This window comes from Meles meles, chromosome 14 (genome assembly GCF_922984935.1).
Source record: "Meles meles chromosome 14, mMelMel3.1 paternal haplotype, whole genome shotgun sequence".
In the NCBI taxonomy this organism is placed as follows: Eukaryota; Metazoa; Chordata; class Mammalia; order Carnivora; family Mustelidae; genus Meles; species Meles meles.
Genome location: NC_060079.1, coordinates 25251568 through 25278250, shown reverse-complemented (window position 1 = coordinate 25278250; position 26683 = coordinate 25251568). Strand labels below are relative to the sequence as shown.

Here is a 26683-nt window from a genome sequence, read left to right as displayed (position 1 = left end):
AAAAGCTGTTTAAGAGTTTTAGATGGAAGTGACATAGTCGTACTTGCTTTTAGAAAGATCATTTTGGCTGCAGGGGCACCTGGGTAGCTCATCAGTTAAGTGCCCAGCTCTGGATTTTGGCACAGATCATGATCTCAGGGTCATGGAATTGAGCCCCACGTCAGGCTCTGCGCTGGGCATGAAGCCAGTTTAGGATTCTCTCTTCCCTCTGCCGCCCCCCCCCCCATTCTCTCTCTCATCCCCTCTCTTAAAAAGTAATAATAAAATAACCAAAAAAGATCATTTTGGCTGCAAAGTGGAAAATGAATGAAAGGGATTAGATTGTATATAGTGAGGCCAGATTGCATTAGTGGCAATTGGTAAAAAGTGGACCAATTTGAAAGTTTTGAAAGATAAAATTGCCAGGACTTGAAGCTACAATGAATGTGGAAAATGAGGGTGAGGGAGATACCAGGGATGACTATTACATGTTTGATCTGAACAACTAGATAGATGAGGAAAAAGGAATACAAGAAGAGTTTATAAACTCAGTTGAACCACACTTTGTAGCTGTAAGACATTAAGTAAACATGTCAATAAAAGAGTTGGTATCAGATTTGAAATTTAGGGGAAGGGTCTGAGCTAGAGACACCTATGCCTCTAGCCCAGCATATATTATCAGCATGTAGATAACTAAAGCCATTGGTAAAGATAATGATGTTTAGGCCAAGAGGTTATAATGAAAACACAAAGGAGAGGAGAAGGAGACTGTACAGGAATTAGAGACATAGTACTCAGAAGTGCAGGAAAAAACGCCAAGAGTATAGAGCCAAAGGAAGAAGTAATATTCAAAGTACCAATTGGTCAAAGTGTTGAGTATTGATGAGAGTTTAAGATAGATGATTGAAAATGACCCTTATTTTATTGAGAAGAAAAATGAAGTACTGAGAAGTGAGTTGTTCAAAGCTGACGTAAATTCTTGTGCCTTTCTAGATTCCCAGAGAATTCATACTGGTGCCTGTGTTAGGGTTATTTATGTGTATGATTCATTCCACAGGACATAAATTCCCCAGTCCTCACTTGACTCAATCTTCCAGTGTTGCATATTGTTGACTACAATCTTCATATCTACTTCAGTGATATTCTGGAATTATGTCTTAGTCTCCTTCAAAATAGCTGTTCTTCTTTGCTGTGCCTATACATGTAGAAATACCCAGGATACTTTTTAAAAATACAGTGTTTTTAAAAATGCCGTTTCCTGTTCCCTCTCCCCTCTTCAGACAAAATCTTAAGGGGTAGATTACAAGATTCTGGCCTTTTAAAAAACTCCCAAGAAGAAAGCTTTGGAAATTACTAGCTTAGAATTTGGTTTGGAAACCACTAACTCAGTCTCAAACCAAACAGAGCTAGGGTAGCAATATGGAGAAGCCACCCAACTTGCCCACACTCTGATAAATACTCATATTTTAAAACAATATACAGTTGTGCTTCAGTTACTCAGAGATCAGCTTTCCAGCAATTTTGTCTGGAAGAGGGCCAAAACTGGAAGTTAAAGAAAGAAAACACCTCTCACAAGGAAAGAACTTTTGATAGTGAACAGCAATAAAAATATCTCAAAATATCACTTAATATAGAGTCACTGTCCTATTTACTGGTGGAAAGAAAAGGATTCTCTCCTTAGCTGGCTGTGGATATAAATATCTGATCAATCATCACCTGGAGCCAGAGAAATGCCATCAAGAAAAAAGAGTAAAAAATAAACAGTAGAGTAGAAAGGATGAGGGGAAGGCTCAGAGTGGATAAAGAGACAGATGAGGAGATGAGAAGCAGTGACAGATTATTAGAAAAGGTGATGAGAACATTCCAAAGAGAGAAAAAAAAAAAAGACATCTCCAAAATAGGGATCCTATATACCTTCAGCAATCCCCTGGGACTTCAGCATATGGCCAAGGTATCATATTTGATGGTCAACCGTGGACAAAGGGTTTCATTAACCATTGCACTCTTTAAGAATGTAGGGAGTAAGTAGATTTTAAGAGGATTTCTGTAGTAGGGTTAAAATAAAAATACTGCTATATTAAAATGCAGCACAGTTAATAAAGTGAAATAAAGCTAGAACAGGGAGCCTGGTTACATTCATCACTGTTTTTGAAGGGACAGTTACTGGAGTCGGACTCTCAGTCCCAAAGACTACCCCCTTCCCAAGACTTTTAGTGGAATCTGCAAAAGTAAGCAGCCCTGGCCAGCCCTCGGGAATTATTGCAGCGCCCCCAGTTGCTGGAGGTTTAAAGGAATCTCTGCTCCGTTCACTTGTAAGCTTCGCGCTGTGGTAGAAATTAAGGTAATGGGTTTTCATGCGATTTGGCTGGGGAACAGCCCAGAAAACTAAGCCCCACGTTTTCAACTGAAGTAATTATCTAAATATTTTTGCTTGCCGTAGAGATCCGGGGCTCTAAGTGTTTAGGATGGAAAATATCCAGCCCACTTCGCTTGGCTTCCTATTCCTTGGGGGAGTGTCTTTAAAAGCACCTGCCAGCGTTAAGTTCTTGTGCTTTCCGAAGGAGGCTGACCCGGCGCGTCTCAGAGGGAGCCTTTTACAATTTGGACTGAGAATTGCGTGAGTGGCCCTAGGAAGTCAATTAACTCCACATTTCCCTAGTGTTGCTCGCAGGCTGGCCGCGGCAGATGCTAAGTCGAACCTGGCGCAGTCAGGCCTCAGGACAGAGCGTGCAGCCCCGGGAGGGCGGTGGGCGCCCTGGGAGCGGTAAGGGGGCGCTGGAACGCTCAGCGTTAGGGGCTCCGCGGGCGACTCGCACTCCCGGGAAAGACCCGCGGGGCAGCAGGCTCGGGCGTGGGGCGGGAACGCGGGGTCCGGGCCGGCCGGGGGCGCCGTCGGCGAGGCTCGCGCAGCCGCACTGGGCGCGCCGATTCGGGGCTCCTCCTCCCGGCTCCGTAGTAAGCATGGCGGCGGCGGCGTTCGTGGTCCCTCGGGTGAAACAGAAAGCGGGAGCTACGCGGAGAGGGAGCGAAGAGCGGGGCTGAGGCGGCGCCGTCACTGCCGGAAAACCACCCCAACAGTCAGTGCGCCGGCGGCCGCAGCGGCCCCGAGAGCTGGCTCTGCCGCTGAGGTAGAGCGAGAACGATCAGGAACCCGAAGAAGAGGCGCCAGGGTAGCCGCCTTCCTCCGCCTCAGAGCGGCGTGACTCGGAGGTGAGAGCGCGGGCGCTCCCATCGGGAAAGGCGGGGGAGACGGAGCCGTCCCATTCCCGTCGCGGAGCTGGCGCCACGGAAACCGTTAGGCTGGGTCTGAGGGGCCGCGGCGCCGAGCGGGGATCGGGCCCGTCGAGGGGCCCGGCCCACCCCGTCCTGTGGGCGCGCTGTGGGCAGAGGGGAGTGGGGCTGGGGACAGGACCCGTCAACTTGTCGGCCACCTGCCGGGCCCGAGTCTCGCCCGGAGGCGCTCGTGGGGGGCGCGACTGCGGCCCCGCCACCAGCCGGAGGAGGCGGCGCGGGGGCGCGGGCGGCCTTCCCTCCGCCCCCGCAGGCCGGCGGTGAGCAGCGCCGCTCGCGGAGGCTCAGGGGGTCGAGTGCGCAGCCCGCCGGAGAAGATCGCCCAGCGACCGCCGTGCCTTAGGCTTTGGCCGCCGGGCAGTCGCTGGACTTGAACGTTTTTTTCTGAAGAGACTTTCCCCCGTTCATCTTGGGGTTAAAACCTCGAAAACCCGCCCTGGTGTGTTTGATCCTGTTTGGCTGGTGCCAGTACCTGGCCGTTCCTCTACGCGGCTGAGTTAACCACCTGTTCAGTCAGGAGGTTGACTCGAGGCTGCGGTCCTCGCCCTGTTTAACAACCTGGATCTTTGAACTTTTGACACGGCTGTGGAGGGACGCCATGCGTTAGGTAAAGGAAAATGAACAAATAATTTTGTCATACAGTCGGGAGCACAGCAGGGGCTGTTGTAATTGAAGTAGTCGTTGATCGTCGTTCCTTTATCAAACAGCGTTGGAAACCTTGGGATATTGGGGGGGGGGCGGGTAATGGTTGCTGAGGTGCTAGGGATCGTGAATTCAGAGATTTTCTTTTGTGAAATTTTGTGTAAGTTTCTTTGGCCACCTTTGTGTCTGAGCATCTTCTAAGAATAATAAGCTGATAAGATTTTTTTTCCTTTTTGCCTTGTAATTATCATATGTGTTCGGTAGGGACTTCTAAAACCGAGCAACATAATTCTTATTGTGGTCTCTGTTTTTAGTTCTTGTAACCAAAGTTGGAGTGTTTTTCTGTATTATAATGAAATAACTAAAGTTGAACTGTTACTATACTATTTTACCACCGTGCTATTACCAGCACCAGAGCTAAACATATGCCACTCAAGAAGTTGGAGCCATATGTTAGGCAGCAGCTAATTGAGATTTGTGGCTGTGATCTTGTATTTGGATAAATATTTAGTTTTTGTGTATTTGCTAAATCTGTAATTCTTGCCATCGTGTAAGCTTTGTTTGAATCACCTAAAAATATTCCAGAGGAATGATTCCTCTGCCTTTTTGGTATTTTCTTGGTTGAATTGATTTCTCTCGAGTGATGAGATAAAGTGTCTATTAAGACAGATGGTGGGCTTAACAGAAAACAGTGATAAAAGGATTTTTTTTTTTTTTGATAAAAGGATTTTTAACACATCTTTTGTAACGTAGGACCTAAAATTTCTTTTCAGCTTTTTTGGCCCACTGGTAGTTCTTGCCATCACTAATAATACTAGTTAGTGGGAAGAAAGAATAATTTAAGAGGAAAAAAAATCATTAAAATTTTTACAGGTAACATTCTATTTAAAAATTTTAGCACTGTCCTGGTAAATTTTACTGGTTTTTTATTATTTGTTCGTTTTTCATTTTCTTCACAGATCATTTCTCAATTTTCTTATGTAGGTTGACAGAGAAATTCTTTTATCCCAGGCTGGTTGCCATTAGCCACCTGTATGCTTTTGAGTTAACTCCCTCTTTTTCCCTTTTGTCTCTCCTTTCAAAACCTCAAAATCATTGAATGTTTAGTGAATATAAACATTCTGGTTAACCCTGGCCTCAGTCAGATGTAATCATAAAGGCAGTTTCCTTCTTCCAAATTAATGATATGCATTTGAAAAAACTGATGCTAGGATTATCATTTGGTGTCATCTGTGTCATCACTTCCCCTCATCATGTGAGTAATTGAGAGCTGATTCATTTTACCATGCATTTAATAATTAATTTTTTCTTGTAAAATTTCTACAGTATAATATTAGGCATATTTTATTACTAATTAAGAAAACTGTTTCCCTCTTCTCTGACCAGCCAGGCATAGGTCAGGACTGAGAAACTGTAAAACCCAAGACAAAAAGAAAGAATATATGATTAATATTCTCCTTGTCTTGTAGCTTTACTTAGGTAAAGAGCACTTAATTTATAATATGCAGTATTTTTTTTGTTTAAACTCATGGGTAATGTATATGATTGTTTTAAAACATTTGTTTTTTATGTTCATACATGCAAGTCTTGTGTACCGTATATTTAATAGTTTGATGAAGTACTAAAAAATTTTTTTTATATTCTTGGTGCATTTTTTAATGAAAATGAGTCTGTGTTATCATTAAGAGTGATGTAGGGATATGCCCATGCTTTCCAATTTTATTAGCCAGGTAATCAATTGATAGGTGATTTTTTTTTCTCATTATCTCTAGCACACTTCAAATAAATTTAGAATTTTGAAAAATCTAAAGAGTTAGAATACAGTGTATGTCTATCCCATTGAATCGTTCAGTGCTTCAGTTACCACACTGGGAAAAAAAAAAAAAGGTCCTTATGGATATCAATGTCAAGAGCTGCTTGTTAAAAGGAAATTAATGGCCAGTAGTGTTGAAAGGCAAATTTTGTTCTTTCAACTTATATTGTAAGCTTTTATAATTTTCTTAATATTTTGATCTCATTTCAAAGTATTATTCAGTGATCTTTTAATCTCTTGATCCTTATCTCTCTGTCCTTCCACTATTACAGTTTTGTTTGTCTTTCACATACACTTTCTAAGTTTGCAGTGTAACTTACCTTCTTCCATCAGGTTAGTTTGTCGGTGTTATCTTTTGGTATTTCCAATCACTTATCACCCATTACCAGTCCTCAGGTTATTTTTTCTCCAAGATAGAGAGGTACAATTGGGAGATGACATGGGCTTAGAGGATGATGAGCTATTATTAAAGTGAGGATACTAAAGCAGTATGATATCTTTCCTTCAAGTTGTTTAGAAAATAGTTATGGATACTAGACTAACACACAGAAAATCATTAGCAAAAATATAAGCTGTTATTATTAAATTGTGTGGAAAGGACTGTAATTCGAGAGAAGGTGAGGCCACTGAGGGCTGGAAGATCATAGAAGGCATTTGGAAGAAGTCAGACTTGAAGCTTGGGGAAAACTTAGCAAAAGGAAAGACATTCCAGAAAAGATTGACATCCAGGGCTGGAAGTAGGAGCAGAGAGACCAGTCTGAGAGCATCCAAGGGTAAGTATTAAGAGGAAGAAAGAGAGAAGGTTGCCTGCAGATTTTGGCTAAGCCCCAGGGCATGACCAAAAGAAATAGTCAGGGCTGGAGAAGATAATTTGGCTGTATCCTTATGAACTCATCACTGAAAGAACTATGTGTCTGCTTTGACATATTAATAGCTTAAGCTTTATGTGTAAGGGATAGCTGTATATGTCTTATATGTGTGTGTTTATTACAGCTTAGATCAAGAATAGCAAACTTTTTCTGCAGAGTGCCAGATAGTATTTTACATTTTGCAGTTTACTTGTAGTCTCTTCTGAGTATTCTTTTTTATTTTTAAATGAGTTTTTATAAATATAAGAATCATTTTTAACTCAAGGGCCAAACAAAAACAAGCTCTCTGTGGACTGTATTTGGCCAGTGGACCTAGTTTGCTGACTTCTGGCTAATAATTGGACTAGGTAATTGTCCTTACATCCTTTGTCTACATGGTTGTTTGGTGCTGTTTGTTATGACTGTCATTTATATTTGTTCCCTCTGTTATAGTAAAAATAAAGAAAATATGCAGAAGTAACTATTACTGTAATTGTTATTTTGTGGCCAAACTTCGAGCAACAAACAGCCACTAGGTCTCAGAACTAGGAAGTGAAACAAGAAAAACCTTTGAGCCAGGCCTTAGAGCAGTGAAAATAGTTACATCATGGCTTGATTTAAAATTTTGTAATGCTAAGTATATCAACTGCCTTTTCTGATTTTACGTAGTTTAAACTGAAACTGGCATTTTATAAACTTTGGCCAGGATACTGGTGGCTTTTAAGTGATAATAGGGACCTGGTGGTAGGAAACCTTGTCTTTAGAAGTAGTCTAGGATGAGTTAGTGAAGAGATAAACAGTTAAGTTAGATACCTTTCAATAACTCCAAGAACAGTCATTGTGTTACAGGATAGGCTAATAATCGATATTTACATTGATGAGTTTGAGTCATCAAGAAAAGGTTGTGTCATGTGCAGATTGAGGCAAAGAAGACCTAGAAATCGTTTTTAAAATATTTGCATTAAGGGATGCCCAGGTGGCTCAGTCAGTTAAGCATCTGCCTTTGGCTCAGGTCATGGTCCCAGAGTCCTGGGATTGAGTCCCACATTGGGCTCCAACTCAGCGGGGAGTCTGCTTCTCCCTCTGCCTGCTGCTCCCCATGCTTGTGCTGTCTCTCTCTCTCTGTCTCTCTGACAAATAAAATCTTTAAAATTTTTTTTTTATTTTTTCCATTAAGATTATTTAAATATAAGTTATGGTAATTTAAAGAATAAGTATAAGTTATTTTGGAAAATTCATTTACATGGAATAGCTCTGTGAAGTTTCTAAATTTATAGATGTGTATTTCTGAAGCAATTATTTCCTTCACATTGTGTTTCATATGCCATTACCAGGTGAATAGTGGTGCCTCGGGGTTATGGTTACATGAATGAATTGGCTAGTCATCAAGAGTAATGACATCATTTTGTGTCATCAGGAGAGCCAGAATATGGCATAGAACATTTTTTGATCTGAAGGCATTAGTAAATATGTTCTGTACATGAAGGATAGTATTATGTGCTGGAAAAAGCAGATGAGTAAGATGGAGAGTGGCCTAGATAAAATCAGTGTGTTTTCTTTTTTTCCCCTCTTAAAAACATTAAAACCAACCAAACAAAACTTCAAAACTTAAGTTAATTTTTGTAATTTATTTATATTAACATTTTTCATACTTTGTAAATGTATATACTGTCTTATATTGTAGGGTAGTACAAACCTTTTGAATGAAATTTCAAACTAAATTTCCATCATGAATTGCTATGTAATAAAAATTTGACTTTTTAAATTTTGCTTTAGGGGTGCCTGGGTGGCCCAATGGTTAAGCCTCTGCCTTTAGCTCAGGTCCTGATCTCAGGGTCCTGGGATGGAGCCCTACATCGGGCTCTCTGCTCGGCAGGGAGCCTTCTCCCCCCACCCCCTGCCTGCCTCTCTGCCTACTTGTGATCTCTCTCTCTGTCAAATAAATAAATAAAATCTTTAAAAAATTTTTTTGCTTTAAAGAGAAATTAACAGTTAGGTCTCCAACCTCCCTTTTGCCAGAGCTTAAAACAGCTGGATCATTCCAGCTGTTTTGTTTTTTAGGAGATTACCATGGATCTTAGTTCCAGCTTTACCGTTATTAGCCATATGATCTCAGATTAGCTTTTTTCCATCTTAAATTCCCAGTCATTAAAATTGAGAATAATACCTATCCTGTTTTCCCCACAAAAATATTGTGAGTACCCAAAAAGATGTTGGAAACCATGTAAACAAAGTACCAAATACGTGCTTATATTAATCCCGCTATATTGGAAGCAATGCAATTTGGTTTTTTGGTGGTTTTTTGTTTGTTTGCTTTTTGTTTTTTTAAGTAAGACCAGAATGAATTCAAGTTTTATCCTTCAAAGTTCTGCAGATGTGCTTCCACTAAACATTTAGTTCACTCAAAAGTTTTAACTGCTTTTTTGGCAAACAGAATGCATGTAAAAGCTTTCTTTCTATTCTCATTAATCTTTCATTGTGGTCCATATCCAATGCCTCTGTTCTTTTTGCAAGGGAGTACTGATCTTATATTCCAAGCAACTTCAGCTAGTCTTTTCTAGAGTGGGATAAAAATATGCAAAAGGGAATTCCTTAAGGTTTTCTTTTTTTTTCAAGTGGAAGAAAGACTGTTCCTGTATGTGGAATAATAATATCCACTTGTTGAACTCTAATTGGTATTTAGGCCCTGTACTTGGTAATTTTTTAAATCCTATATAGACATGCTGGATATGTGGTAGTACTTTTATAGATGGAACTATTACTTCTGATTCACTTTCATATCTCTATTCCTTTCTAGCTTTTTGAGATCTCTTCTATGCTTAGTCAGAAATAAAAGTAAATTTGATGTGTACTTTGAAATAAACCTTAGTATAAAAGTGACCTAAGTTTAATAAATTATATTGTATTAATCAGCCTCTATCACAAATATCTAATAGATATTTTCCACATTTCAATATACATTTGAACAGAATAAGTTAGAAAATTTAGGTGATTTCTTTATTATTTAATTCCTCAGGGAGAGAAAAAAAAATCTTCCTACTTTGGGGATTCTATACAGGTGTTCACGTGCATTTTAAAGCACAGTTAAGACTTCTCTTTAAAAACTAATGACATGCTTTCTTTTGCAGAAATAGATGTTCTGTACAACAACTACTTTTGAGATCAAGCTTGAAGGAGTAGTCATTTACGTCAGAATCAGTTTTTCTTAAGATTTGCTTACATTTTTAAAGTGAAAATATTTATAGTATGTGATTTCATTGTTTTCATTTTCTAGGGTTTTTTTTTTTGTTTACTTAAGACAGGCATTCTCAGTTTGCAGTTTTGTTCTTAAGACTTGATTTTTTTTCCATATAATATTTTCATTTGCAGTATGTGCTTTTTTCCTTACACTTTTAGTTAATAGTTTTTTATTTCTTCTATCAGTGTTGGGACCAGCAATTTCTGATACTTCAGATCAGTCGGTGCATTATTATTCTTCAAATGCCACTGTATGCTTGCAGTTATATTTTTTATAAACATTTATGTATTTATTTTAGGGGGGATGGACTGAGGTAGAGGGAGAGGGAATTCAAGCAGACTCCATGCTGAGTGTTGAGCCTGACATGGAGCTCCATCTCAGGATCCTGAAACCAGGACCTGAGATGAAGCCAAGAGTTGGACGCTTAACTGACTGTGCCACCCAGGAGTCACTGCAGTTATATTTTTTTAATCTATTACTTGAACCTTGTTGAAATTGGCCTAATGTGTGTGGTAGAGTAGCCGTTGGAGAAAATGTAGGTGCAGTTTCCCTCTGATCCATCTTTCAGGCTGCTTCCAGGCTAGTATTTTCAAAAACATGAGTTTTATTCAAATCATTGCTCAATTTTAGATATTAAAATCATACCACAATTCTTCTGCATCAATTATAATGTCTTTAATCTCTATTTCAATATAGTATATAGTATATAGTCCATTGATATCCTGTGACTATATTTATTCCCAACTTTGTATTAGAAAGAACATACGTTTTACAGTAGGCAGGTAGAGGTTTATTTGTTGACTTCCTCCCTTATTGGCTGTATATAAACATGAACATGTTACTTACCTCTCTGGGCTTTAGTTTTCTTCACTTTAAAGAGGGGTAGGGGCACCTGGGTGGCTCAGTGGGTTGGAGCCTCTGCCTTCTGCTCAGGTCATGATCCCAGGGTCTTGGGATCGAGCCCCGCATCTGGCTCTCTGCTCAGCGGGGAGCCTGCTTCCCCCTCTCTCTGTCTCTGTCTGCCTCTCTGTCTACTTGTGATCTCTGTCAAATAAATAAATAAAATCTTTTAAAGAGGGGTAATAAGAGGCTCTAACACCTAGATAACCTGTTGTTCTTTTCACTATTTATTCATCTATCATTTGTTAATTCTTGAAATGTCCTAGATACTATGAATGTCACAAAGATGAATATTCTACTCCCTTCCCTCTAGTAATTCACAAACTGGGATGAAAGGTAAAGACATATAAACAAATACATATTTAAAAATAATTAAGGGTAAGTAAAATACCTCTTCTCTTGCCTTTTTTTCACTTGTATGAATCCTTCTTGCCATTTAATACTGAACTGCCATGTTTCTGTAATACCCTCAATATCATGATTGTGTACATATCATACTAAAGCACATATATTTCTTATCTGTCTCAGCTATTAGATTATGAACTTCTTGAGTTGGAACAGTACTGCTGTCATTGGCTTTTTTTTTTTTTTTTGTATAAAGGGGCAGATAGTAAATATTTAAGGTGTTTGGCTGTATGGACTGTTACAACTACTTAACTGTGTTGTAGGAGCATTAAAACAGCCATAGATAAGTTCTAAACATTGGGTATGACTGTGTTCCAATAAAACTTTACAGAAACAGGACCACATTTGGCTCACAGGCCTTAGTTTGGTGACCCCTGCCTGCCATGCTGCATACCCTATGCCTGGCAAATATAAGGCACTCAGTAAATAATAAATTAACATATATTAAATACTTTCTATGTTCTGACTGCTGTTCCACACAACTTTATGTATATCAGTTTACTTAATCCTTAAAACAACCCTCTGAGGTAGATAATATTGTCATCATTTTAAAAATGAGGAAACTGAAGTAGAAAGTAAAATAACATGACTAATATCACACAACTAGTTAGTGAAAGATTAGGGGTTTGAACCCAGGCACCTGACTCCAGAGCCTTGGCCAGTTCCAATGTATTAAATCCCAGGAGTATAATATTGATTCAGTATTAGGAAACATATTGACATAATTCACTATATTCATAGATGAAAGAATAAAACTATATGATTATCTCATGAGTACTAAAACTGTCATTTTCTAAAAATCAGTTGTCCCTAATAACTGTTAATAGGAAATAACCTTGTAAAGGGTCTCTATCAGAAGCCCATATTAAATGTCACAGTGAAATATTAGAAGGACTTCCATAAAAAGATAGAAATGTAACATTTGTCCTAAAGTCTCAGCCAGTTCATTAAGAAGCAAGAAAAATAATTAACCTCTAAATAAGGGGTGTGTGTGGGATAAGGTGAGAGATTACCACTGTTGGTATCTGTGGTTGGTATGATTATCTACTTAGAAAATACAAGATAGTCAACAGAAAATGATTTGAGTCACAAAGAGATTTCAGTAAACTAGCTGGTTATAACTTAGATTATTCTTTAACTTTCTTATATACCAGTAGTAGCCAACTATGAAAACAAAATAGTAGAAGCTAAAATTATAAAATACTTAAGAACCTTCTAAAATATGCAACAGCTACATAAAGAAAACTATAGGAAGATCTGAATGGATGGAGAGCATACTGTATTCCTGAATATAACAACTTAATACCATAAAAATGGCAGTTCTCATCAAATGAGAAAATAGTCATTATAATCCTAATTAGATTATGGTAGGATTTTAGAATGGAATTTGACAAACTGATGTTTCAAGTTTTGAGAAGGTGAAATGCATAAGAATGGCCAAGTAAATTTCAAAAACAAACATAACAACAGTGAACATACCTATCAAAAGTCAAAACATACTATAAAATTACAGTTTTTTAAAAAATAAAAATTTGGAGGAGGAATGAGCATGTTGATCATATGAACAGAATATAGAATTCAGGAGGAACTCCATGGATACAGGAGAATGTCTTGTGTGATAAACTAGTAATGGAAGAGCTAGTCTATAAATGGTGTGGGACAATTGACTATCCAGTTGAGGTAAAGATAATTAGGGACCCTCTTTGTGGTACTATCAAAACTAAAGTCTAGATGAGCTAAATATAAGTAAATAAAGTGGCAAAGTTTTAGAAATGAATTTTTAAAAACATCTTGGAGTAGAGAAGGCCTTTCAAGTGAGACATCAAACTTAGATGCCATTAAAAAAGGCAAGCAACTGAATTGCAAAATAACAGATTTGACATGTAATAGACAAAGCTAATATTCAGAGTATACAAGGTATGCTCTCAAATCAGTATGAAAAAAAACTGGTAAAAAATAGAGAATGTGGGGCTCCTGGGTGGCTCAGTGGGTTAAAGCCTCTGCCTTCCGCTCAGGTCATGATCCCAGGGTCCAGGGATCGTGCCCCGCATCGGGCTCTCTGCTCTGCCGGGAGCCTGTTTCCTCCTCTCTCTCTGTCTGCCTGCTTCTCTGCCTAATTGTGATCTCTGTCTGTCAAGTAAATAAATAAACTCTTTAAAAAAAAAAAAAAGAAAGTAGAGAATGTAAGTAGGAAATTCATAGAAATAGAAATAGAAATAGAGATAGCCTATAAAGTTTTTAAGAGTTACTCAACCATGCTAGTATTCTGAGAAATTCAAATGAAAACATCAGGGAGAATGTTTATAGCAGCAATGGCCATGGTCGCCAAACTGTGAAAAGAACCAAGATGCCCTTCGACGGACGAATGGATAAGGAAGATGTGGTCCATATACACTATGGAGTTATTATGCCTCTATCAGAAAAGATGAATACCTATCTTTTGTAGCAATGTGGACGGGACTGGAAGAGATTATGCTGAGTGAAATAAGTCAAGCAGAGAGTGTCAGTTATCGTATGGTTTCACTTATTTGTGGAGCATAACAAATAACATGGAGGACATGGGGAGATGGAGAGGAGAAGGGAGTTGAGGGAAATTGGAAGGGAAGGTGAACCATGAGAGACTATGGACTCTGAAAAACAACCTGAGGGTCTAGAAGGGGCAGGAGGTGGGAGGTTGGGGGAACAAGGTGGTGGGTACCAGTGAAGGCATGTGTTGCATGGAGCACTGGGTGTGGTACAGAAACAATGAATACTGTTACGCTGAAAAAAAATAAATAAATAAATTAGTAAAAAAAAAAAAAAAAAGAACACTGTTATGCTGAAAAAAAAATAAAGTGATATATGTTTAAAAAAAAATCAGGGAGATAGGATTTTTTTAAAAACCTTTGTAATAAAATTAACAAAAACTGGACAACCTTAATATTACTAAGTAAAATTGGAAAACAAAGCATAAATAGTCTCATCTTTTTGAGGAGAAAAGTTCAACAGTACCTATGAACTTTAAAAGCGCTTTACTTCAGAACAGATTTTTTTTTCTGTATAAAGATGCTGTCAGGTTCATATAGAATATTATATCGTTATTTCTTGCAGAGGGGGAAGTGTACGGAGAAAAATGGAAGCAGTTTCACTGTTCAGCGTTAGAATAGTTAAGTTATGATATACCCTTATACGGTAGGATATTAGGCAGCCTAGAAAAGAATGAAATAGATAACAAATGTACTTCTTTAAGAAAATATTACAGTATTTCACATGAAAAAGAAAGATACTGACTAATACATGTCATTTGATTTATACAACAACCAAAAAAATTTAGAAAATCTTATATATACATAGGTAAGTGCAGAGAACAAGCCTAAAAGGGTACCTTCCACTGTGGGTAGCTATAGAAATGGAAGTTGAAATTAGGGACCAGAGGAAGAATTTAAAATGATGACTGTACATATGTTCTTAAGTAGAAAAGTACAACTTTGTGAGGTAGCAAAAATAATAAAACATAAGAAAGTTTGGATTTGGCAGTTACGATAAGTCCTTGTTAGAGCCACACCTTCTTGTTGGACAGTCTTGATTTATGTCTCTTTTTTCTGTGTAATTTTTTTTTTAAAGATTTTATTCATTTATTTGACAGACAGAGATCACAAGTAGGCAGAGAGGCAGGCAGAGAGAGGAAGAAGCAGGCTCCCTGCCGAGCAGAGAGCCCGATGCAGGACTCGATCGCAGGCCCCTGGGATCATGACCTGAGCCGAAGGCAGAGGCTTCAACCCACTGAGCCACCCAGGCGCCCCTTTTCTGTGTAATTTTTAATAACACCTCCCTTCATTCACAATCTTTCCATTTGGTGTCTAAAATCATTGGTGCATTTAAAACTAGCACTTTCATTATAGCACTGGGTCAGAAACTGTTACCATAGATTAAAGAAGCAAGAATTATAGATAAGTGACTCAACTTTTATAACCTTACCTGCAAAACAAGACAATTTTAGTCTTGTTTATTTTCTGAATATCTATTATAAAAGCAGTTTTTTCAAATGTAAAATTACAATATTGAATATGGTTTTCAAGTCTCATTTGTCTAGATATTTTATTCCTCACCCCCTTTCAGTATTAGAACCTAATATTTTAAGAAAGTTGGTGGTAAATTCTAGGATTGATGTCATCAGCTTGAGCTAAAGGTAGACTAAAAAGAAGGAAAATTAAAAAAAAAAAAAAAAGATGAGCCCCCCCCCCCCCCTTCACTTTTCCCTTTGAGCCTGTTGGTGGGTTTAAGGAAGGCACGTATTGCATGGAGCACTGGGTGTTACAGGTAAACAATGAATCATGGAACACTGCATCAAAAACTAATGATGTATTGTATGGTGACTAACATAACACAATAAAAATTTTAAAAATAAAATTTTAAAAAGATGAGGGAAGATGAGCGTATTTAGAGGCAATAATATTTTAACTCAGGCATAATAATAGATTTATAAACAAAGAATCTGTTACCTCAGAAAGGGCAATGTTAAAACACTGGGTTCTACCGACAAATCTTTCTTATAAGAAATACAGAAATATTTCTTGATTTTCTCATGATGTCTTATAAAATTCTCTATTTAGAAGGAAATGTTAAATATGGTGAAATTACAGTGAAGCTACTTCAGTAGCTTTACAGGGGAATATAAACCCTTCTGTTGTGAACCTAGATGCCAAGGTGTTAATTCTGGTCAGAAAATATTCGGAAACAAGAGGTTTTAGTTTTTAATTCAAAGTCATTCTGATACCTGTAAGCAAGAATTTGAAATTCTAAAAAAGCAAAGTGAATATAATATATAAGCCAGCACATTTTAAAAGGGCAATAAAGTATATGTAGATGAAAATAGAATTGCCCCAGATATAATTACCTTGAGCTCTAGAGGTAACCTCAGTGCTCTGAAAACATCAGCTAGAACTGTAAAATGGGATTTAAGACAAGGGCAATTAAAAAAAAAAATTGTTGGTCTTAATTATGTGTACACTCTCTGTCCTTTAACAGATTGGGGTTGATTTCTTAGAAGCAACTCCGGCTCTTAGTTCCCATGGTTTCCTGACTGGATGTATCTTTTTTATGTCTTTTTCATCAGAAGTGCCTTTGAAGTCTATTTTAACCAGATTTTCATGTTAGTATTAAGGTGTGATTTCCTAGTGGGGGGGATGGGAGCTATATCTCCTGACAGCCTAATTAAATTAAGTTATATATAACGTGTCTGGCATTGGAGAATAATGGTAGTGGCCATCAACTTCTCCTTTTTTTAAGCCTCTGTTCATTTATGTGGGATAAAAGACTGAGACCTACCAATCCTCCACATTTTACTTCCACCTTTCCAGTGGACAAGGAATTAGAAAATAAGTTATAGTAAATTTGTTGCTAATGATCTGTATAAATTACCACCTACCTTATAAGGAAATGTATTTTATATACAAGATATGTATTTGATTTTATTAGGTTAAACCATGTAAAATCATGTTATTTTAATATTTTTACCTTAGAAATGACAATTTCATATGGTTCAATATATTACAGAAAAATGCCCTATAAACACTGCCCTATGTATAAAAAGAGGTTATTGCACTTGCATGAAAAATATGTTGTAAGTTACTTAAATAACATAAATTCATAAATAGCAGATCAAGGAACCATATATGCCAAATTAGAAGGTTTATAAATACATCTACTTAAACAACAAGGTAAAGTTATAAGCCAAAAATGTCACTAATGTATATATGCATCATTGTACACTATTGGGTTAATCAACCTTCTCCAAAAACTAAATTGAATAATAAAGCTAATAATAAAGCTAACCATATATTAATTTATAAATAAAAGCTCCTGGACTTGAGAACCATGACCGACTGAAGGCACTGCAAAAACCAGGGCAATTGAAGAGGGCACTGATGATAGATAAACAGATATTGAAGTATCCTTCTGCAAATTGTGGGAATCCTAACTGTATTGCATGGCAGCTGAATGTCTTAGCAGTGAATTAGAAGCCCAAGTAATCTTTTGAAATGTTTTAATTTTACTTTATACATTCTGTTAACAAATTTTATTAATAAGAGCTCATTCTGCAGGTTGCTAGTAAGTAACACTTAGTCTTATACAGAATTAAAGTCTAAAAAATTGTGCGTCATTTGTCCAAAAGCATCTGTAAAAAGAACATTGAGTTTTCTTTTAGTTCAGGACATATCAAGAGCACACTGCCATTGGTGAACCCTGGACCATACTTTTAAAAAATCATGCTTTTAAAGCATGGTCATTTGGTTTCTATTTATAATAAATTCACTCACCTTTCTAATGTCCATGGGGTACATTAAAAATTAGGAGTAGTGTGGGGCACCTGGATGGCTCAGTCATTTAAGCGTCCAACTCTTGATTTCAGCTCAGGTCATGATCTCAGGGTTTAGAGATGGAACCCCACATCAGGCTCTGACCTGAGAATAGAGCCTGCTTGGAATCTTTGGAATATTCTCTCTGCCTCTCCCTTTGCCCCTCTCCTTTCCTCAAGTATGTGTGCTAACTCTCAAAATAAAAAAGGAAAAATAAGAGTAGTGAATTTGTAATGATGGTAATGATATGATAATATGTTGGCTAATTGGTGCCTGGGTGGCTCAGTGGTTAAACCTCTGCCTTCGGCTCAGGTCATGATCTCAGGGTCCTGGGATCAAGCCCTGCATTGGGCTTTTTGCTCAGCAGGGAGCCTGCTTCCCTTCCTCTCTCTGCCTACTTGTGATCTCTGTCTGTCAAATAAATAAATAAAATCTTTAAAAAAAAAAAAAGAAAGAAAGTAGTGAATTTGATTCCCTGTCAAAAGTGAAAGAGACTGAATTTACTCTTCTGCCTGAAACAACTTAAAAAACTAGAAAAAAGATGAAAGAGTGGCACTTAGGGTTTTAGAAATCAGGCAGTGTAAGGGGACAAAGAAGGCAAGCCCTATCTTTGGACCTGATTATTGCCAGGAGAAAGTTTCCAGAGCATGGCACAGGGGAATCCCAAGTGGATTACAGCTGACTCTCTGAGTTGATGGAGCTTGCAGTCCCAGGAGACTAGACTATGCAGAACAGAGTACCAGAGAGCAGAAATCTACACAGAAAAAGGACCTCAAAGATCTGGAGAGGGTCCCCCTTGATCATTTATCAGAGTATTGGTAAATGCATATATGTAAGGAAACTACTCAGGATTAGAAAAAGAACCACCTAAAATGATTCTATAGAACAGTATCTAGGCTCACACAGGGCCAGAAATAGTGCTGCTTTCTACCAACTAGAGTAGAATGCCTCATAATTCACAGGGTATTTGGTAGAGTACTCTGAAGGATCTTGGCTCAGTAGTGGAAAAAAATTAACCCTAGACTAAACACAGCTCTGTTCCTCTCTAATATAAAAACACAGTTCTGTTGTTGCTTAAAGCACAACCCAAGTCACTTAACCACATCTCAGAACAAAACTCAAAAATACTTAGAGGAATGGGGCGCCTGGGTGGCTCAGTGGGTTAAGCCGCTGCCTTCAGCTCAGGTCATGATCTCAGGGTCCTGGGATTGAGTCCCGCATCAGGCTCTCCACTCAGTGGGGAGCCTGCTTCCCTCTCTCTCTCTCTGCCTGCCTCTCTATCTACTTGTGATCTCTGTCTGTCAAATAAATAAATAAAATCTTAAAAAAAAAAATACTTAGAGGAATGCAAAAATATCCAGTAGCCAACAAGGTAAAATTTATATCTGGCATTCAATCAAAACTACAAAGCCTGTGAAGAAGCAGGTAATAACAGGAGAAAAATCATTGACTTAAAACTGACTCCAAAGTGACATTGATGGTGAATTAGTGACCAAGAACATTAAAACAGTTATGACTGTATGTGATATGTTAGAGAAGGTAAAGATAAAATTGAGCATGTTAAATGGAGGGGTCTTCTAGACTAAAATTTCAGTGTCAGAGATAAGACACCAGGGATGAGATTAATGGCATGCTGTACATTGCCAAAGAAAAGATGAAGACATAGCAATAGAACGTATCCAAAATGAGGGGCGCCTGGGTGGCTCAGTTGATTAAGTGTCTGACTTTTGATCTCAGCTCATGTCTTAATCTCAGGGTTGTGAGTTCAAGCCCTGTTGGCTCCATGCTGGGTGTGGAGTCTCCATTAAAAAAAAAAAAAAAAAAAAGATGAAGGAAGGATCCAAAATGAGATACACAGAAATGAGAATAATTTAGAAGATGAACTAAAAAAAAAAAAAATAAGCACCAAAATTTTTCCAAATTTAATAAAGTCTGTAAACCAAGAAACACCATGTAAGGACAATGAACAAAATGGCATCAAAGAACATAGTAATCAAATCAGTTAAAACAAGTGACAAAGAGAAAAGAAATCTTAAAAGCCACCAAAGAAAAGCAGATCAAAGGTAGGGGTAACAGCAGATTTCTCATCAGAAGGTATTTAAGGTAGAAGATAGTGGAGCAATATCTTTGAAACACTAAAAGAAAAAAAAAATCATTACCTAGAACTCTTTACCAAGCAAAAATATCTTCGAAAACAGGCAAAATGAAGACTTCTCAAACATAAAAAAGATGAATTTTAAGTCCTGTACTAAAAGACATGTTAAATTGAGTCCTTTAATCAGAAGGAAAATTAAACCAGAAAGATATCTGGACCTCAGAAAGGAATGAAGAGCACTGGAAATGGTAGCTATTGGGTAAATATATATGATTTCTTAAAAATTTATCTTTAAAGGACAATTGACTGTGTAATATAAAAATAATAATGATTTTAAGGTTTAAAACATGTAAAAATGAAATATATGATAACAATAGCACAAAGCTCAGAAGGGGAGAAATTGTAGGTATGTTGTTGCAAGAGTCTGATACTTATACCTGAATTAGTATGTTACTTGAAGTTAGTGTATGATAAGTTAAAGATGCATGTTATAAGCCTTGAAGCAACTACTAAAGTGGCAAAGAATAATGGACTATAGGCCAACAAGGGAGATAAGTGATGTAACAATAATTGAAATAAAGCAGATAAAGAAGAAAAAGGAAAAAACACAAGGAGCAAATAAAAAACAAGATAGTACATTTAAACCCAGCCTAAGCACTGTAATTAAAAGGCAGAGATCAGTGGATTAGATTTTTTTTTAATCAAGACCCAGGTATATCATATCTATAGGAAATCTACTTTAAATATAAAATACATATGTTAAAAGTAAACGGATACAAAAGGTATGGCATATTGAGCCTTTACAAAAGAAAGCTGGGGTCACTATATTAGATCAGAAGTTAGATTTCAAGGGTGCCTCAGTCATCATTAAGCGTCTGCCTTCAGCTCGGGTCATGATCCCAGGAACCTGAGATCAAGCCCCACATCAGACTCCCTACTCAGAGGGAAGCCTACTTCTCCCTCTCCCACTGCCCCTGCTTGTGTTCCCTCTCTCACTGTCTCTGTGTCCAAAAAAGAAAAAAAAAAAAGTTAGATTTCAGAGCAAAGACTGTTATTACCAGGGATAATAAAATAATAAAATCTGTAAACCAAGATTTACAGATTTATATTTATTATATTATTATAATATATATTATATTTATATTATTTACATATTTATAATTTATGGATTTTTTTTATGAAAGAGGGTCATTTCATAATAATAAAGGGATTAAATCATCAGGAGGACATAATCCTGAATTTTTATGCATGTAACAAAAGAGCTTTAAATTATGATGGAACTGCAAAGAAAAATATACAAATGGATATTTTAGTGGAGATTCCAGTACCCCTCAATATTGTATAGAACAAGCAGAATATAAAACTTAAAAATATAAAATTTCATGAAGAAAACATAGGAGGAAATCTTTGTAATCTTGGATTAGGCAAAGAACTCTGAGGTACAACACCAAAATCACCATCCATAAACCAAAACTTTAAGTTGCACTTCAGAGTTGAAACTCATGTTCTTCAAAAGACATTGGTGAGATCTTTGCAGATGATGTGATACTTTATGTGGAAGACCCAAAAGACTCCACTCCAAATCTGCTAGAACGTGTACAGGAATTTAGTATAAGTGTCAGGATATAAAATCCATGCACAGGGCGCCTGGGTGGCTCAGTGGGTTAAGCCGCTGCCTTCGGCTCAGGTCATGATCTCAGGGTTCTGGGATCGAGTCCCGCATCGGGCTCTCTGCTCGGCAGGGAGCCTGCTTCCCTCTCTCTCTCTCTGCCTGCCTCTCTGTCTACTTGTGATCTCTCTCTGTCAAATAAATAGATAAAATCTTAAAAAAAAGAAAAAACAAAATCCATGCACAGAAGTCAGTTTCATTTCTATACACTGACAACAAGACAGAAGAAAGAGAAATTAAGGAGTCAGTCCCATTTACAGTTGCACCCAAAACCATAAAATACCTAGGAATAAACCTAACCAAAGAGGCAAAGAATCTGTACTCGGAAAACTATAAAGTACTCATGAAAGAAATTGAGGAAGACAGAAGGAAATGGAAAAAGGTTCCATGCTCATGGATTGGAAGAACAAATCTTGTGAAAATGTCTGTGCTACCTAAAGCAATCTACACTTTTAATGCAATCCCTATCAAAATAACATCTATTTTTTTCAAAGAAATGGAAAAAATAATATGGAACCAGAAAAGACCTTAAATAACCAGAAGAATGTTGAAAAAGAAAGCCAAAGTTGGTGGCATCACAATTCCAGACTTGAAGCTCTATTACAAAGCTGTCACCATCAAGACAGCACAAAAACAGACACATAGATCAGTGGAACAGAATAGAGAGCCCAGAAACAGACCCTCAACTCTATGGTCAACTAATATTTGACAAAGCAGGAATGAATGTTCAATGGAAAAAAGACAGTCTCCTCAACAAGTGGTGTTGGAAAAATTGGACAGCCACATGTAGAAAAATGAAACTGGACCATTTCCTTACACCACACACAAGAACAGACTCCAATGGATGAAGGACCTCAGTGTGAGAAAGGAATCCATCAAAATCCTTGAGGGGAACACAGGCAGTAACCTCTTCAACCTCAGCCACAGCAATTTCTTCCTAGAAGCATCCCCAAAGGCAAGGGAAGCAAGGGCAAAAATGAACTGTTGGGACTTCCTCAAGATCAAAAGCTTTTGCATAGCAAAGGAAACAGTCAACCAAATGAAAAGACAACTGACAGTATGGGAGAAGATATTTGCAAACAACATATCAGATAAAGGGCTAGTATCCAGAATCTATAAAGAATTATCAAACTCAACACCCAAAGAACAAATAATCCAATCAAGAAATGGGCAGAGGGCATGAACAGACATTTCTGCAAAGAAGATATCCAGATGGCCAACAGACACATGAAAAAGTGTTCCACACCACTCCGCATCAGGGAAATACAAATCAAAACCACAATGAGATACCACCTCACACCAGTCAGAATGGCTAAAATTAACAAGTCAGGAAATGACAGATGCTGGCGAGGATACAGAGAAAGGGGAAGCCTCCTACACTGTTGGTGGGAATGCAAGCTGGTACAGCCACTCTGGAAAACAGCATGGAGGTTCCTCAAAAAGTTGAAAATAGAGCTACCCTACAACCCATCAATTGCACTACTGAGTATTTACCCTAAAGATACAAATGTAGTGATCCAAAGGGGCACGTGCACCCGAATGTTTATAGCAGCAATGTCCACAGTAGCCAAACTATGGAAAGAGCCTAGATGCCCATCAACAGATGAGTGGATAAAGAAGAGGTGGTATATATATACAATGGAATACTATGCGGCAATCAAAAGAAATGAAATCTTGCCTTTTGCACTGATGTGGATGGAGCTAGAGGGTATTATGCTGAGGAAAAAAGTCAGAGAAAGACAGTCATCATATGATCTCCCTGATATGAAGAATTTGAGAGGCAACGGGGGGGGGGGGTGGGGGGTAGGGAAGGAAAAAAATGAAACAAGATGGGATCGGGAGATTAAGAGACTCTTAATCTCACAAAATCTCACAAATCAAACTGAGGGTTGCTGGGGGTAGGGGGATATGGAGAGGGTGGTTGTGTTATGGACATTGGGGAGGGTATGTTCTATGGTGAGTGCTGTGTAGTGTGTAAACCTGCTGCTTCACAGACCTGTACCCCTGGGGTACATTAACATTATATGTTAATTATATTAACATTATATGTTAATAAAAAATTTAAAAAATTTTTTAAAGACATTGGTGAGAGAATGCAAAGACAAGCCACAGACTGGGAGAAAAATCTTCAAATCACTTGACAAAGGACTGATATCCAAAATATATAAAGCATTATTAAAACAATAATAAACAAACTGAGTAACAAAATGGCCAAAAGTATTGAACACCTTCTTAACCAGAAAGCTATATAGATGACAAATAAGCAGTTGTTGAACATCATTATTCATACGGAAATTCAAAGGCAGGATTACAAATAGGAAGGTTTGGAGGATGATGGATAGGTTCATTATCTGATATAATAATGGTTTCATGGGTGTATTCATGTGTCAGTATTTATCAAATTGTGTACTTATAAACATGCCATTTGATAAATGTCTGTTATACCTTAAGTTATTTTAAAAATCTAGTTGGCATGATATGTGCTTGATGTATGTTTGTTTAGTACATTCGACCATTACTCTTCCATTTCCCAAGAACATTTGAAAATTTTTTTTGTCATAACCTATAGGAAATACCAGTTTCAATCTGAGAGGAAAACTGATTCGGCTCCTAGTATATTGATTTGGCTGAACTATCCAAAGGCAGTTTCAAACTTGTTATTTTACAAATATTTTCTCCTCCTCAAGGAAATTATTTTAACGTATTTCTTGTTTAAGAATATGAATGTATTCACATCTGGGATGGGGCCTTCAAAAATGAAGGAAACCTTAATGTAAACAGCTTGATATATTCATTATCAGTTAATACTTATGTAAAAATTAGTGGGGCACCTGGCTGGCTCAGTCAGAGGAGCATGCCACTCTTGATCTTGGGGTCATTTGTTCGAGATTACTTAAATAAAAACTTAAAAAAATACGTAAGTAAAAACTAGTTTTGATCACTATGGTCTTGGGACTAGCAGCATTAGGTAAACCTGGGGACATACTAGAATGTGAATTTGGGGGTCTTACTCCATACCTGTTGAATCAGAAACTAGGTGTAAAGCTCAACAACCTATTTAATAACCCCTGCTGATGATTCTGATACATGCCAAAGTTTGAAAACCAGGGTCTTTGAGGAATGGGATTAGGAGTGGAATTTTAGATGCTTAGACACTAGTAGTGGTAGAATTTGTTTCAAGATGTTTCACACAATGGCATTCTTAAGATTTGTAATTTCATCATATGCACATTTAGCTTTCAAATAACTATCTTGAATAGTAGTTACTGAAACATGGCTGATGTGTTTGGTGGTGAATATAATAGTATCTACACTTTGAAATGCATTTTTTAGTAAAAGATGAATAGAGAAATGCATGCAGTAAAGAAAAATGTTCATCTTGGAACCTACATAGCAAGTACATACATGATCATGATTTAATTATTTCAGCTTTCCTATGGATTTGGAAATTTTCATAATAAAATATAAAATGCTCACATTACTCCTAAAATTTTTGTGCAAGAGAATGAAAGATGCCCACATATGCTCTTAGACAAAGTAATGGTGGGTGGTAATGAAATTTTAATATCTTAATAATTATACGTAGATATAAAAGACATTGTTTTAATATATTGTTGCTATATTTGTCTTAGAAATGGGCCATTTGAGATTTTTCTAGTCATCTTAAAATTGTCATCTCACTAATGTTCTCTAGATTACCTTCATTGATTGACCCTTTTTTTTTTTTTCAAAATTTGAGGGGACACAAATATGCAATCGATTGCATCCTGTTATGAGGCTGTTTGAGTTACTATTGCTGCATAACGAATTTGCTTCAAACACAGTTGCTTAAAACAACTATGTTAATATATTCATGGATTCTGTGGAACAGGAATACAGAAAGGGTACAGCAAGAATAGCTTATTTATGTTTCATGATGCTTGGGGCCTCAAGATTGAACAGCTGCAGGTGTTGTCAGTGTATTGATGACGTGGGACAGGGATCATATGAAAGCTTGTTCACTCAAATGGCTAATCCCTGGAATAGAAGACTAGCACTGCCCAGTAGAGTACCTATGTGTGGCTGCTCCATATGGCTCTTCTTTCTTGCAGCGTGGCTGAGGCTAGTTTGACTTATAACATGGTGGCTCAGGGCTCCAAAAGTATATGGTGGGTTTTAGCAAACTGGTGGTAGCTGAGTCACACTTTTTGATTCAGCTTTGGAAGTCACATAGAGTTACTTCCACTGCATTCTGTTACTTACATGCAAGTCACAAAACCACACAGATTCAAGGGAAGGGGAAATAGTTTGCCTCTCTTGATGAATAAGCAGCCAGATTCTAGAAGAGCTTGTGGGATAGGAGATCTTACAGCCATCTTTGGAAAATACAGTCTGTCATAAAGGCTTTGGAGTCCTCTGAGTAAAAAGACTTGAAGGATGGAACTGAGGTAATGATGCCAGAGATGGAGACACATGCTTTGTAAGATAGGCCATCTGTGTAATGGACGGAACTGAATACATCTCCTAAATTTTCCTTATTGAGAACAGAGCTGTATAGTCAAAATGCTTACTCAGCAAAACTGTCTCAGTATTTTCATTTCTCTATTTAGCCAAGTGTTACAGTATTTTTTCACTCACTGTGAGTAACATTGTAGATCTTCTAAAGAAAGAGAAGTTACCTTTTACTAAAGATATATAGAAACTATTAAGAGATAATGGGGCTCAAATACCAGGAAAGAAAATGTTAACATATAGACTCCTTTTAAAATTGGAATGTAGTTACAGCCTTTTAGAATGACATACAGTGATATGCCTCTTGAAATATTTGGATAAAAAGCTTCATCATTTATACCTATATAATCTAGTTATTGTCACCTTTAAGGACGGATACCATTTACTGATTTTTAAAACATTGCATTATAGAAGTCATAATCAAATGGAAAGAATTTAGATTACAAGAGCTTGTAAAAGACATGAAAACAAGCCATTAGTAATGTCTACATTTAATAGGATTCCTGCTTCGAACGAATTTCAAGCAAAATGAGTTGATTTGGAATTTGAACATTGCCTATTTAATTTAAGGAATTACTGATTTTTGTGTAGGATAATGGTTTTGTAATGTTAAAAAAGGGAGGGAGGAGTTCTTGTCTTTCAGAGATACATCCTGAAATATTTGCAGATGAAATTATATAATGTATTTCCAAATGATATAAGACAGGGAGAAGTGGATGATGGTATAGATGAAACTGGGCTGGCCATGAGTTGTAGTGGTTGAAGCTAGGTGATGAGGACATGGGAGTTCATCCTATTATTATGTTTGAAATTTTCCACAAACAAAAATATTTGTGAAAGATATATTTAGAGATTAAATTGAACATTTGTAGCATGATCTTAGAATCTAACCACTACATATTAAAATACTTCCCAAATATTTCTGACTTCTAAATGTAATGTTGGAAGGCAGCTTGTTTCTAAGTTGAGGACTA

The 26683-nt window shown here is 37.4% G+C and overlaps 1 protein-coding gene across 1 annotated transcript in view; it reads left to right on the top strand.

Moving 5' to 3' along the window:
• The first annotated feature begins 2916 nt into the window (after nt 1-2916).
• Nucleotides 2917-26683, top strand: part of FNDC3A (fibronectin type III domain containing 3A) — a 167631-nt gene continuing 143864 nt past the window's right edge. The window contains exon 1 of the mRNA XM_045977988.1: nt 2917-3189. The gene's annotated coding sequence lies outside the window, so the exon portion shown is untranslated. The remainder of the gene's footprint in view (nt 3190-26683) is intronic.